Source organism: Parus major, chromosome 2 (genome assembly GCF_001522545.3).
Source record: "Parus major isolate Abel chromosome 2, Parus_major1.1, whole genome shotgun sequence".
Classification (NCBI taxonomy): domain Eukaryota; kingdom Metazoa; phylum Chordata; class Aves; order Passeriformes; family Paridae; genus Parus; species Parus major.
This window is the reverse complement of record NC_031769.1, coordinates 118403944-118417406: the sequence shown is the minus strand read 5'-3', so window position 1 is coordinate 118417406 and position 13463 is coordinate 118403944. Positions and strand designations below refer to the sequence as shown.

Sequence of the window (13463 nt, the reverse complement as noted above, 5' to 3'; positions counted from 1 at the left end):
CAGAAAGGCAACTGGCCCCATGCTGAGCCATGTGGTGTATGGGAAAACGAAGGCAGTGTGTCAGGGATGCTCCCTGCCTGACTTCCCCCCCAGCTGGAAAACAGTGGAAAAACAGACAAAACCTGGTGGGATGTAACAGGGCCTTGAAACAACTTAGGGGAGCCTTCCCCTTGGCCTGACTGCGGGAGTGGGGCTGGAATGCTCGGTGGTTCTGGCCGCATCTTGGGCTCCAGCTGCAGCTCCAGCTGCTGTGGTCGCTGTGGCTGTGGCTTGGGGTCTGTGTGGCTCCAGTGGCCTCCATTTTATTTTTAATCCAGGCAGCATATTGGGCTTGCTGGTGGTATCTTTCAGCACCAAGCCAGAAATGCCACGGTTCAGAGGAACAAGGAAGGGACTGCCACTGGTAGAGAGGGACAAGGACTGCCAAGCTGGCCCTGAAAGCTGCACACGCCCTCCCTGGGTTCTGCTTCCAGCCTCAGCTTCCTCCTGCTGGAACCTTGTCCCTGCCATGACGTGGGTGGTATGGAACTAAACAGCACTGGAAACTCCATCCCTTTTTTGTCTAACCAGGGCACCAAGGCAAGGGCTTTGTTTCATACGACAAAACTAAGGGATGCAGTGCCACAGCAGTTGGAAGCTGTAGGTGCTGTTGTCAGTATCGGTAACTCACTTTTTTTTTTTTTTAATAATATGCCCCAAGTCAGTAAAATCAATGGAATACAGGTAGAAGTTTATTATTCCATTTTAATCTACTTTTCAGTGTGAAGGCAAGCTGTGAGCAGCTGTGTGCAGTGTATTGTGGAGCAGTAACCTTAATGGTGGGAGTCTGTTCATTTCCATAAGAACCATAATGTTTTATACTGAACTCAGTGTGTCATGTTATTTGAACAGATTGAAATGAAAGAGTAAACTCTACTATACATGCTGATCAGTGCATGAAGTAGTTTTTGTGTTGGTGCTAGTATATGTAGGATTTTATAGTTATGTAGTATTATAGATTTCTTTGAGAAATTTCTTGAGATTAAAAAGGTATGATTTGGGAATTTTTGATGACTGAAAGTTCTAGTATTGTAGGAAATTATTTTCTTTATGATGATTTAAAGAACCACCTCCCTAACAGAATTTATAACAGAATTTATTTTATTCATAGAGAGAAGAATCCCTCGCCAAATGATGCTAATGTTGTTGATCATAGCAAGTACACTGTTTGCATTGTAGTGTGGCTTTGTGATAATTGTATTAGCAATGAAAAGCAGTTGAAGGTTTTCAGGGAATGATTTGTATTTCAAAAATGCTGGAAACTACTTAAAAAATAAAATAAATAGAAACAATGAATTTATGGACTCATACGAGTCTTTACTGTTAGGGAAGATATTTGATACACTTCAGCCAGCTGTCTTAAGTCCTTGTAGGAATACACTGTTCTAAAGAAGCTTAGTCTTTGGATGTTTAGTTCACTGCACTGAGCCTCACCTTTTTCTTGACATATATAACCAAGTGTTTATATATTCACAAATCTTATATAAATACATGCAATCCTAGAGCCTTTTCAAGCATATCCATTATCAGTGTTTTATGATTTGTTTTACATTAAAGCTTTCCTACTTGAAGTAGTGTTTTAGCCCATAAATATCGATTTTGATGACAAAATAATTAGGTTAGCTTATGTTAAACAAACACGTAGCTTTTTTTGGAGGTCTGCTGGATTTCAGATGAGTTTTTGAGAACACAATATAGTGATCTGTAGGAAAAAAATCCATTGCAGTTGCTTACAGTTGAGAGACAACTAGCAGTGGCTGATACTTCTAATCACTTGGGCAATACTGTATGAATTCAGATATTTTCCTTTTTTCTTCACTAAAAAAAGTCCTTTGCTGACAGCAAATATGTTATACTCTGCCAAATGAAATAGTGCATGAAATTCTGCTCTAGTTTTTTAAGCAAGAAGTTTTGTGTCGTTTCCATGATTGTACATTGAAGTACTGAAGTTTCATTCAACTTAATTATATTTTTCATCTGAACTGTAACTAGTGATCAGATAATTATTCTGGCTTTAAAAAAATACATATAGCTAATACGGGTGCTTGATAGCCAGTTTCATTGCTAAATTGAATTCAAAATATGATAAAATTATTTAGTAGTAATTTTGTTAAATGGAAGTGAGCTTTTAATGCTCATTTTGTTTTACACATTGAAGGTGAAGCTTCTCGGTTTATTTTCAAGAGAATTAACATAATTGTTCTAGGAGTGTCCATGTGGGTCCCATGCTTCTTTTGCCATAGTTGTTGGAAGTTAGGTGCATCAAATGTCACTAGACTAAATATGATCTCACAGGAGTGGCTAGTCATTCCTTAGAAATAATTATTTCTTATTGAAAAATAAATGTCACATTACATTTAATCCATATCATAATCAACATCTGTCTGTGAGCATGTGAATGTTTTTTGTCTTTTCCTAGTCTCCTCTTCTGGATCTTATTTGTACAGAATATTTACAAGAGCCATTGAGAAATTGTTGCCCTGTTTGCTCTTAAGAGCTCTGTATAAAAATCTGTAAATTTGACTTCGCTCTAAAAGAATGTTATCTGTTTTGAGAAGTTTTCCTTTTTCTTTTATATATATATATATTCTAACCTTTGTATATTACTTGACAGCATGCTGCATTTGTTTTTCATGCTGAGATAAATAACTAAATAGCTAAATAGAGAAAAGGAAATAAGGAGCTTCCCAATATTTCATTTAAGAAGGCTATTTCCACTCCAGGCAGGGGCAGGTGATCACAAGCAACATTACTGTGTGAAGTTATCCTTCCCTTTTGTAACTTAAACATGGCTGCTCCTAAATTACTGTAAATGTCAAGTAAAATGGTTTTGCTTAAATGATCTCTATTAGCTGTGTGTGACCTTCATCAGGAATGAAGCTAACCCATTTTACTTCAGGTCTTCCTGGCCTTAGAAGTATTTTTGAGCAGCTGTGGCTTTTCAGGCAGTCATTGGTACCTCCAGGATGAAAACATTCGAAGACATGCCGGCTGCACTGTGTGCTGTCCGATGATGCTGTTTGTACATTGCTTCTAAGCAAGGAACAAAACTGGTGGTGAAGGCAAGGTGTCCACCCACAGCTGCTGCTCCTCAGTTTGACCACTCAGGCAATAAGATTTGCACAATTCTTGTTTCAGTGAGCTGAATGAGTTAAGGGCTGAAAGGAGAGTGCCGAAGGCTGCAATAAGGAATGCTGCCTGCTACTCCCCAGTATAGGTTGCTCCTTGGAGTTTTTTATAACTTTACAAAATGTTAGCCTTTGAGGCTAGGCAGTTGCTGCCAGCTAAATTTTTTTTTGCTGCCAAAATAATTTAGCTATCTGTGAGCATGTGTGGAAAAAGTTGTTTCTCATTGTAGATTTTTAAAAAAAACCCCACAAACGAATGAAACAAAAAAGCCTAATCTTGTTTTGGAAATGCTCCGTGTCCCTCCCTTTGAAACAGAGACTAGGAGTTAGTGTGGGAAGTGCTAGTGGTGAGGACTAGGGAAGAAGTGCAGATTACGAGTCATGGCTTTGCTTTTGTCAGCACTGCAAAATTCTCAGATCGAAACAAATTATAACTTCTTAAAGAAATGATAGATTTCACATGGTGGCCTGGAACAGGAGGCTGGGTTTTTACCTCAGTGCCTGAGAGCCAGAAGCAAGTCCATGGGACAACGACATGCATGGGACCTCGTCCTGGCCCCAAAATGCCCTAGACTGTGAGCAAGGGAAGCAGATGTGGTAGGAGAGTGAGAGTTAATATTGGGGAATGAAGGAAAAAGGGGGAGCCAAGGGGAGAGTGTGGCACTGCTAGCCAAGCCTGGAAGTGACTGAGCCAGGAAAGACTAAAATCCCTGGAGAGCAGGGTAGGGAAGAGACTTGTCAGGGGTGCTGAAGATAGGAATGAAGAAGGACCAGGGCTTAAATCAACATGGGCTAGAGGATATGGTTTGAGGAAAACAGGCAGAGAAGTTTGTTCTGGAAGGTCTAGAGATCTTGAATATTAAGTAAACATTCTTTGATTTCAGTAGAAGCTCCTTGAGAATGTTTTCGGTCATCACCTATGGCTAATTTCCATGCAGAGAATCATTTTACATTTGCAGACAATTTGGTATTCCTTTCCTACAAAAATTGCACGGTACATCTAAAGATTTAAACTGTTTTTTGTAGGTGTCAATGTGACAATGTCTGAGGTCTCAGTTTCCTACTTCTAGAAGTGGTGAATGCAAACATTTTTCCAGTGTGGCAGTGTCCAAGTAAAGGATTGTCAAAACTGAGCTTATCTTTGCACATCTCTTTTGTTTGGCCCCTTGTGAGGAATCTCCTCAATTTAATAGTATTAAATCCCGTGCTGATGTGCTGGTTTTTCTCCCATAGGACCCCTACTCCATTCTGCACGCAGGATGGGCTTGCTCTGGGAATGAATCTGGTTGATGCATTGGAGAAGGCTGTTCTCTGGAGTACCCCTGCCTCACTTCCAGCAGAAGTCGGGACGTGTGTGGTGGACGAGGCAGGGGATTGCAGAAGGCAGGAGCCATTCTAGGGCTCTGTGCAGCTGCATGCTGCCCTGGCAAGCGGGACTCCCTTCCTGGCTGTGCTGCAGACTTCCTAGGTGATGCTAGGTAAGTTGCCCAATCCTGGCTTTTCTCACCTCTTAGCTAACTGTGTCTTGCTTTCTTATGGATGGCTTGAGATCTTTGGGTCTTACTTGGAAAAGTACTGACCACTGGTAACTGGGGGTGAGGCAGTGGGTGCTGAGGTTTGAAGGTGCTATATAAAGCACAACGTAATGCTAAGCGCTCTGAAAAAATTAGGTCTGAGTTATGCCAAACTGGAGACAAAGTTGTCTTCAGAACCAGAGAATCATCTTGACCTTAAAGCTGTCACTGCTTTAGTTAGGAAGCTAGGAATAACACAGTTATTTTAAGTTAGGAGTAACAGAGTGAGGGTAGGACTAACCATTATGTTGATGGGGCACTCAGCTGCACCATTGAATTCACAAAGAAATCACTTGTTCTGTCTTCCAAAAAGAAGTTTGAGTAGTGTGCAGTAAATCAGGCATAGGACCATACTCCAAATGCCAAGAATTAGACAGATTATTGTTTTGATTAGTGGTAATTTTGTAATTTTTTGAACGGTGCAGAGGTGCTATGGAAATGGTATGACATAACTGCAACGTGCCACAAAAGCAAACAAAAGCAAACTTTAGGTTTTCTGAGACTTAGCTTCTGCTATTTCCTCCCATGAGTGCTTGCATCCAGATTAGTTTTAGTGTAGACATTTATATAATGCAAGATGATTTGGGGTGCAAGAAGTACAGCATTTTTTGATGTTGTCAACTCTGATAATATATGTAGATAAAATTAAAATGACATGTAAATTCATCATTCCTTACAGGCACTTGACTCTTATGCCTGGTTATTGTATCAGATACTAAGTAGACAGTGTTTGTAATGGCCACTTATGGCTTGGAGTCAGAATTTCATCTGTATTTCCTCAGGCATGGGGTTTGTATTTTTCCAGTGAGATGTCCATAGCTAGCTACAATGCTGTTGTAATCAGTAGATAACACAGAATTTTTTGGCCAAGGCATGGTTAAGCTAAATATTGTTTCAACTTAGCTAACCTGAATGCAGAATATCTAACATTAAATCAGGTTTTATGAGTTAACCAAGAGTGTGTCTTCAGTGCCTAGAAACATAGTGAGTGTGTTTGCCAGATAAGCTGTTACTCTCTATTGCAGGGGAAAAAGAGAGAGTAAAAAACTATGAAGGTTTTATAATGGCTGAATATTATATTAAATACACAGAGCAAGAATGTACATTCCCCTTCCAGCCTGCTCACAGGGGATCTACTACATACTGTAGCTCTGTGAAAAGCTGCACTAATGCTTTAGGTGTTGAGCAATATATCTAAGTGCTGCTTTCTAAGAAAACATGAGGTATTTTTGTTTGACTACTGCTGTGCAGTGTGCAAGTCTTTCTTTAAGTCTTTGAAAATAAACAAAAAAAGGCGGTGGGGGTGGCAGGGAAACGATCTCTATTTTATGAACAGAAGTTAAAAATGAAATTATTTGCTTTATCTAGAGTATTGAGAGTTATGTTGCAATTAGACTGATGCAATAGCACACATTACGAAAGGATCGCTCCATTTGCAGAGCGTGCTGGAGGAAAGCACAGGACTGGAACAGCAGGGGTGTTGTGGGCCTGCAGGGCAGAGCACTGGCACAGCTACACCGGGGAGATTATCAGCTAATGTGAGACAGGAACGCCAAGGAAAATAAAAACTCTGCCATTCCTGCGTGTCCTATGAAACGGAGGGTGCGGGGGAGAGAAGGAGGGTGACTTGTTTTTATCAATGTGCCTACTTTATTTCAGTACCACGTCTAATCCAGTGTGGAAAATGTTTTCTGTTATGTCAAAGAAAGAAGAAATGGAAATGGCAGTTAATTATGAGCTAATATACTTCGAATGCTGCTAATAGGAGTGGAATTTTACTCAGCTCACTCTATTTCTACAATAGAAAAGTAAAATTTCTCTTGAGTCAACTGAAACATCTGTTGAACAAATTGGCTCAATTTCATGAGTCTGTTGCTAATTCTGAAAAGTAGATGGTGTTTTATAAGATCAGTAGAGTCAGGGGGTTAGAGCCCATTCTTTACTTTTTTTACCATTATTAAAGTAGGTCATGTTGAAATGTTTTGTTTTTATGAACGCGGTAATACTGTGGTTAATGTTTCTAGTATTTCAATCTTTACCTTTGGTTTAATGAGTTTTCTTCACTGTTTTTAATCAGTATTACTAATAGTCTTTAGAGTTGTGGGTTTCCAGCTTTGTATCAAGTTCTTGGTAGTGAAGTAGTTGAGCAGGTTTTTAAAAAAAAATCCTCTTCCAGTGCATTTCTATTTCTTTATTTCTGCATTTTTTTCCTAGTCTGTTTTACTTATGAAGTTTAAATATTAAGAGAGTTTTTAATTGCTCCTGTTGCTCTTTTCTCATTTGGACTAATTCTTTGTAGAATTGCAGATGTGGGAAAAATATTGTAGGTGACAAAGCAGTTGCGGCTTCACATGATAGATGCCAAAAAATGTCATGGAGTCAACAAGCTGATGTCATGTGAATAATAAGAGAAAAAAAAAGGGAGAAATTAAAAACAGTTTTCCTAATATTTTACTCTCATCTGTCATAAATGTTTTAATTTACTCTCATATACACACATGCATCTTAAAGTTTTCAGGTATATCTCGTAATGGTGTCATCACTGGAAGGAAATCACAAATGTAATGCAGATCAAGTTAAGTTCTGTGTGCTTTACTGTTAAATATTATAAAATCAATGCATGTTCTTCCTATGTACTACTTATAACTGGCTGTAATATTTTGACATATTTTCAGGGGAAAGCTGGACTTGGAATTTAGACAGTGAATATATACTTTCTTTGTGCTACGTATATTACATGGAAAATACAAGAGTGGCATTAACCATGTGTATTCAGGGTAATTGTAAGCCGTGACATTTTCAGCTTTGTGGTCAGGGTGTCTGTTTAGAGTAGCTGAGTGTATGAGGGATGTGAATGGAAGTTGATAATGCGCTCTAATGTTACTTAAAAAGTAAATGAAATTATCTGTTCATTACAGCAGGTTTTTAAGCTTTAATATTTGTTAATTATGTAGTAGTTTGTCTTCTTTAGCTTAGGAGATAATGGAGGTATAAATAAGAGGGACTGCAGTGTGGGATATCATTGCTTTTGAGGGATTGCTGGGCTGAGGAGGAATGGAGATGTATAGTCAAGTTTTCTGAATGTGCACGTGAGTACTGCCAGTGCAAAAAGCTGCCCCACTGCTGATAAGATGTTGCAGACTCTCCATGTGTTGGTTTTGTCCTTGGTGCAGCACACTGAAGCTGCAGATGACGTTCATGAAATGAAGTGAGGGGAAAGTTTTGTGGCTGAAATCCTGTGCCAAGTCTTTTTGAAGTTGTATGCAGCAGCTGTGCTGTAGCTAAAGAAAGGCTTTCTTTGCCTCCATCGTAACATCTGCATGGTCTTTAACAGCAGAATTGTTCCACTATGATGTGTCATTTAGCTAATCTGGGTTGCCTTCATTAAGTCCTTTTTTCTTCTCCTTATTAGAAATGCTTGCATTACTTTGGGAAATAAGTTTGCAAAGATCTGGACTTGAGCATTTCAGTGTAGAAACAGTAGGCTTCAGTCAAAAAAAAAGTCAGTGGAGATTTTGTAGCTCAGTGAGTCTCTTCAATCTGGGCAGCTCTAGATGGACATCATGAATTGGGTTTTTATGTGTCCTCTCTTGTTTGGAGGTTAGGGGCTGAGCATGTGGCCAGTTTTTGTGGAGATGCCACAGATGTGACATCGTGGCAGCTAGCACTGGTCTGACAGCTTCCAGGAGTGTGGCTTGTACCCTCTGTGCTGAGTTATTACTCCCTCTCCCTTGTGCCAGTGCTGCTGCAGCCACTGCTCTGGGCTGAGCCAGCTCAGGCAGCCAAACCAGAGGACACCTCCATGCATTTTTGGTTGAGTCACTCAGCTGGCTCTTGACCTCTTCGAACTCCTAACTGCAGAGCTGGACAAATGTCTGTGCTGAAGATGGCTTGGAAGAAAGGGATGGCAGGACCAGCCTCTTGTAGTTGTAAATTGCTTTCAAAACCATGCCTTGCTTGAAAAGGCAACCAAAGGAAGTGTTTTTAAGAAATGCCTGTTTGGCTGTATACTGTGTTTATTTTTAAAGTTGAGAGAAATCAATCAATCAATCAGGTGTAATTTTGAATTTGAAATTTCAGCTTTAGTGTTTCTTCTAGTTGAAAGGTTTTGCACAAGGACTTTAAATGAATTTTTCTTTAGTCTTCTTACTGCATGAGAGTAGGAGATCTGTAATTGTTCACTCTGTTAGCACTGTGAAGCTGGTAAGTTCTTAAAGCTAAAGGGTGGGATCTAATGATCTGGAATATGTGGTTTTGGAGAGCAAAACACAGGTGGTAGAAATGCCGCCCCTTCTCTCTGTTAAGGATTTCAGCTATCTTGACTGTAAATACCTTGGATTTATAGGGATATCTGACTTGCAAGTAGTATGTCCCAAACTACATCTGGAGGAATACACTGTAAATTAAATGGGGCATGTGTGGGTTTTTTAGTAAGAATTACCACATTTTATCATCAGGAACTACTGGATATCCGGTTGCTTTCCGGTTGTACAGTAGGATCAGTCTTCCTTCTGTAATCTTGTAGGAAAATGACTGTACTGGAAAAGCAAGAGTGCTGATTTACGTAATTGTACTCATTGCAGAAGTTTGGTTTGTGAGTTCCAGTTAACATAAATAAGCAAAATGAGAGAAAAAGACAGGAAACCTGCTCCTGCCTATTAGGGTTGTTAAATAATATTTTCAAAATTATCTTCTAGTCAAATTGTGATTTTTTTCAATTTATGCCAGGAAGGCTGTTGTTACTCCCCACACCCACTGTCTATAAAATTAAACATATGCTTGCCACAATGAAGAATGAAAACTACACTGTGCAAAATAATAAAGTTTTTATTATTGCTGCTATTACAAATTACTTGAAATACTGCATATTGAACGGAAAAAGTTAGGTTTGCCTGCATGTGTAGTTGAGAGTGCAGCCTGCCTGCCAGGGTAGTGTGGCCACACCTGCCTCTCATCTGAGGGTGACCATGACCACGTCACCAGGGACTGAGCATGCACTGATGATAGCTGGGCATTTCAGTCTCACACGTGAAAAACGTGTTTCCTAATGCCTAAGGAGCACAGCTAGGTCCTAGGAGTAGATCTGCTTGGCAGCAGTAGTCCAAAATATGCATTTTATCTACACACTTAAAAATAATTAGCAAAATAAGATCATAAAGTCAGTAAAATTGATGACATTTAATGTGTTCTGGTTCCAGTGACGTTACTGTGAGGTAAGGGCAAGTAGACCACGGCTTGTTTCAAAAACAGGAAGCGCCTACATTTATATAAAATTGCATAGTTTCAGCTCTCATAAATGTGGTTTCAATGCAGTTGCAGGAGTAAAGCCCAAAGTAGTTATAACCAGCTTACTTCCTCTTCCAGTCAAAGTGCAAATAGCCATATAATTAACAATCTGTGGCTCATTTCTGTAGCGGGGTTAAGTATTCTGTTTCGCCTGTTCAGTCACTGTATAAACACAGAGGGAGCTTGACTTGGTTAAGAACATTTTGAAACACAAACATCCCCAGTCATAACCAGATCTGCAGATTCACGGAAGAGGGTCTTCAGTTGCCCCTTGAGCTTGGCAGCAGCCATGAGACCTGTGAGTGTGGCTGGATCTCTGCCAGGCTCCTTGGAGGAGAGTGAGTCTTGCCAAGTTGGCGTCTTGCCATGGTAAACTGCATGGGGCAGCAAAACCTGCTGCAAAGCTGGTAGACAGTTTTTCTCTTTAGGGACTTCCCTTCTTACATTCCATTACAAATTGGCTTTATTCAAAGTCTTTTATCATTAATTTTTTGAGGACTGATTGCTCAGCTTTTTTGGACAGCTTTTTTCTGAGTTAATTCAGCCATCCTGCCTTTGACTGTACCATGCACTTAGTGTGACAGAAAAGCATGAGTACGAAAGGATAAGAAAGAGTTCCTCTTCTGTTCCCGTACACTCTTGGGTTGGTTTAAATATGCTTTAGGCTGCTTGGAGAGCCTTTGAAGAGAGCCCTAACTTTTCATCCAGACAAGGCCTGTCACACTCTCAGTCTCTGCTGATTTAATGCACTTGAGAAGCAAATATCTACTGAATATTCCCTATGTACTCTGCTTGCTGGAAAGGACCATTGAGGAGCCTTTCCAGGGACAGTTTTGCTCACCTAGATTTTCTGCAGGAAAGCACTGCAGAAAATGAAGCTGCAGCCCTGGCTGCGTATGGTGATTGAGAGTTCACCTTTTCTTCATGTGATAGGTAGCACTGCATTTTGCAAAGCCCTGTAAGAAACCTTTAGGCAGAGCTCAACAAAGATTCCTCTGTCCTAAACACAATATAGAACATTTCCCTTCCCTTTCCTGGCTTTCCTCTTCAACTATCAGGTAAATAGTGGAATATCATAAATTCATAGTGACCACCTTTTGTCTTTATGCCTTAAAATGACTATTTCATCCTGTTCCAATGTTTTAATTTCTTCAGGAAAAGCTGGCAAACTCATTTGGTTGTCACTGGAGCAACCAGAAAAGCCACATCAATGGCCAGCACCTTAGCTTGTGTTTGAATGAAGTTTGGAAAAGCAGTCTTAGCAGCCTGTGCATAACAAACAAGATATGTACACCAGTGATTGCAAAGGGGAGAGAAAGGACAGAGTTCTGCTTTGAGCTCTGTAGTATTTTAGCTGTGATGGACAAAGGGAAAACCAAATAAAGTGAGGGCTTCTTTGAATCTTGTAAAAAATCTGTGGTGGTTACATGAATTGAAGGGTTTCTTTCATTCTAAATAAAATTTGGAAACCTTCAGGACACGACAGGTTTATAACAGTTTTTATTCTGTAAAGAATTTCTTTCTGTTCTTATCTCCCAGTGTTGTTAAGAGAAGAATATACAGCTGCCACTCTGAAGAGTATGGTTGTACAGCTGCTTCTGCTGTATCTGCTTGCTCTGTGTCCGTAGGTAATAATTTATCATAACATCAATATAACATTACCTTTAGTCATTCAGAAAAGCCTTATCTTAGGTGCTTGCCAGAGTTACTCATGTGTTTCTTTGCTTAGTGTGACATGGCCATATTTTCCTTCATGGCTTAGTTCCTACCCGGGCACAGGCAATGAAATGTGCTCACATTGCGCTGTTTTTTATCACTGACTGAAGGGATTGGATCGAGCTGTGTTGTAAAAGAGGACAGTAGGGCCAGTCAGCTTGTTGCAATGAATGGATTGCTCTTATTCGTGGAGGAGTATCGTCCAAACAGTGGCCTCTGGGCCAAGACCAGCCTACAGGAAATTTCCATCTGCTCTGCTTTTTACCAAAGGAGATGGAGAGCAGCTTTGCTGCAGCAAATGCTGCCCAGCAACTGGACTGCATTGGAGGCATGCCACAATCCAGTCTAGAGGGCTGGCTCTGAGGAAGTGGAAGCCAGTCTTCTCCTGTGGTCTGGTTTTATTTCCTTGATAATACCTTGATAATATTTCTAGGATGGCTACTTGCAGCATGTGCTGGCTGGCCAGGTTGGTGACTACCCCAAGGACAAGGAAGTGAAGTCTGTGAGAATTAGCTGGTGGGAGGTTCTGCAGCCAACCACTGAAACAGAATTGCCAACTCCTTGTAATAGATGACCTCTTTTAATAGAAAACCACATCCTTTAAAACACTTCATTAAAAATGCCCTTATCAACTACAAGCTCCTATGCCATCTAAAAAGCACCTTATTTGCATATGAAGTAATTCAGATTCAAACTTCTAATTGCCATTTGAGAAGTCAAATAGTAATTTTTGAGTGGATTTTGATATTATCGTTTTATATTGCCTTTTAGGAGAGCTGCAAGATTAATTTGAGACTGTAACTATTAAACCCGAAAAGAATATGGGAAGATGGGAAGCTCTGTATATATATAAAACAATAATAATATTAATAAAATGTATAAAACTGTATGTGTACTCTTCATTGTCATGCAGTGGTAGTCTATAAAATTTTTATTATCCTGAGATAATATGCATATCCATTATATGAGAGCACGGAATACCTTTTTAATCTATGAAGATCGTCCAAAGCAAGTGCTTGTAACAATTGTCTCCACACTTGGTTGTATGTTTTTATCATCGTAAGGTTAAATACTAAATTAAGGTTTAGATTTCTGTATGATTTATAATGTTTTTAATTTATTTTTTCAGATTCATTGTTTTAAGAATTTTCACACCTAGGAAATCATTAGGCTCTTGTACTAATGAAAATGGTTCAGGTGAAAATGAAGCAATAGAAAAATCATGTACAAATTGGGTGGAATCTTTAAGATCTCAATATACTATAATTCAATCAGCTGATGGTAGAAGAAAGTTGTTACTTTAGTGTATGTGTATTTATAGAAATAATCTGGATTGCTTAATTCCAATACAGTCAAATGGAAATAGATGCCTGGTTATAAGGAGTTACTGCAATTGGCCTGGTCTCTAATTGTATAGCAGAATTGTTCTTAAATAAAACTGAAAGAAAAAAATTCTGCATCACAGATCCCTCATGTCATTGCTGTGTGGACCTACATAAAATCCTGGTACTTTTAAATTCCCCTAAGCCTCATCAGGTTCTTGTAAAGTTTCTGGCTCTGGCATGAAAGTTCTCTTTGCTGGAGACAGATTGTTTCTCATTATCAGGAATGGGGCCCATATTAGTGAACTAACCACAGTACCAAGATCAGTGTAAACTCTCCAAATTGCCACAGTAATATAAAGAGTAATATAAATTCATGCTCAGTTGCAAACTTTCTA

General features: G+C 39.4%; 1 protein-coding gene across 4 annotated transcripts in view; it reads left to right on the top strand.

Annotated features, from left to right (window-relative positions):
* Window positions 1–13463, top strand: part of NCOA2 (nuclear receptor coactivator 2) — a 180026-nt gene that overhangs the window by 56768 nt on the left and 109795 nt on the right. For 3 of the 4 annotated variants that reach the window (XM_015618099.3, XM_015618100.3, XM_015618101.3), the window contains exon 2: window positions 4401–4645. The exons of the other annotated variant lie outside the window; for it this stretch is intronic. The gene's annotated coding sequence lies outside the window, so the exon portion shown is untranslated. The remainder of the gene's footprint in view (window positions 1–4400; window positions 4646–13463) is intronic. 4 annotated transcript variants of the gene reach the window in all.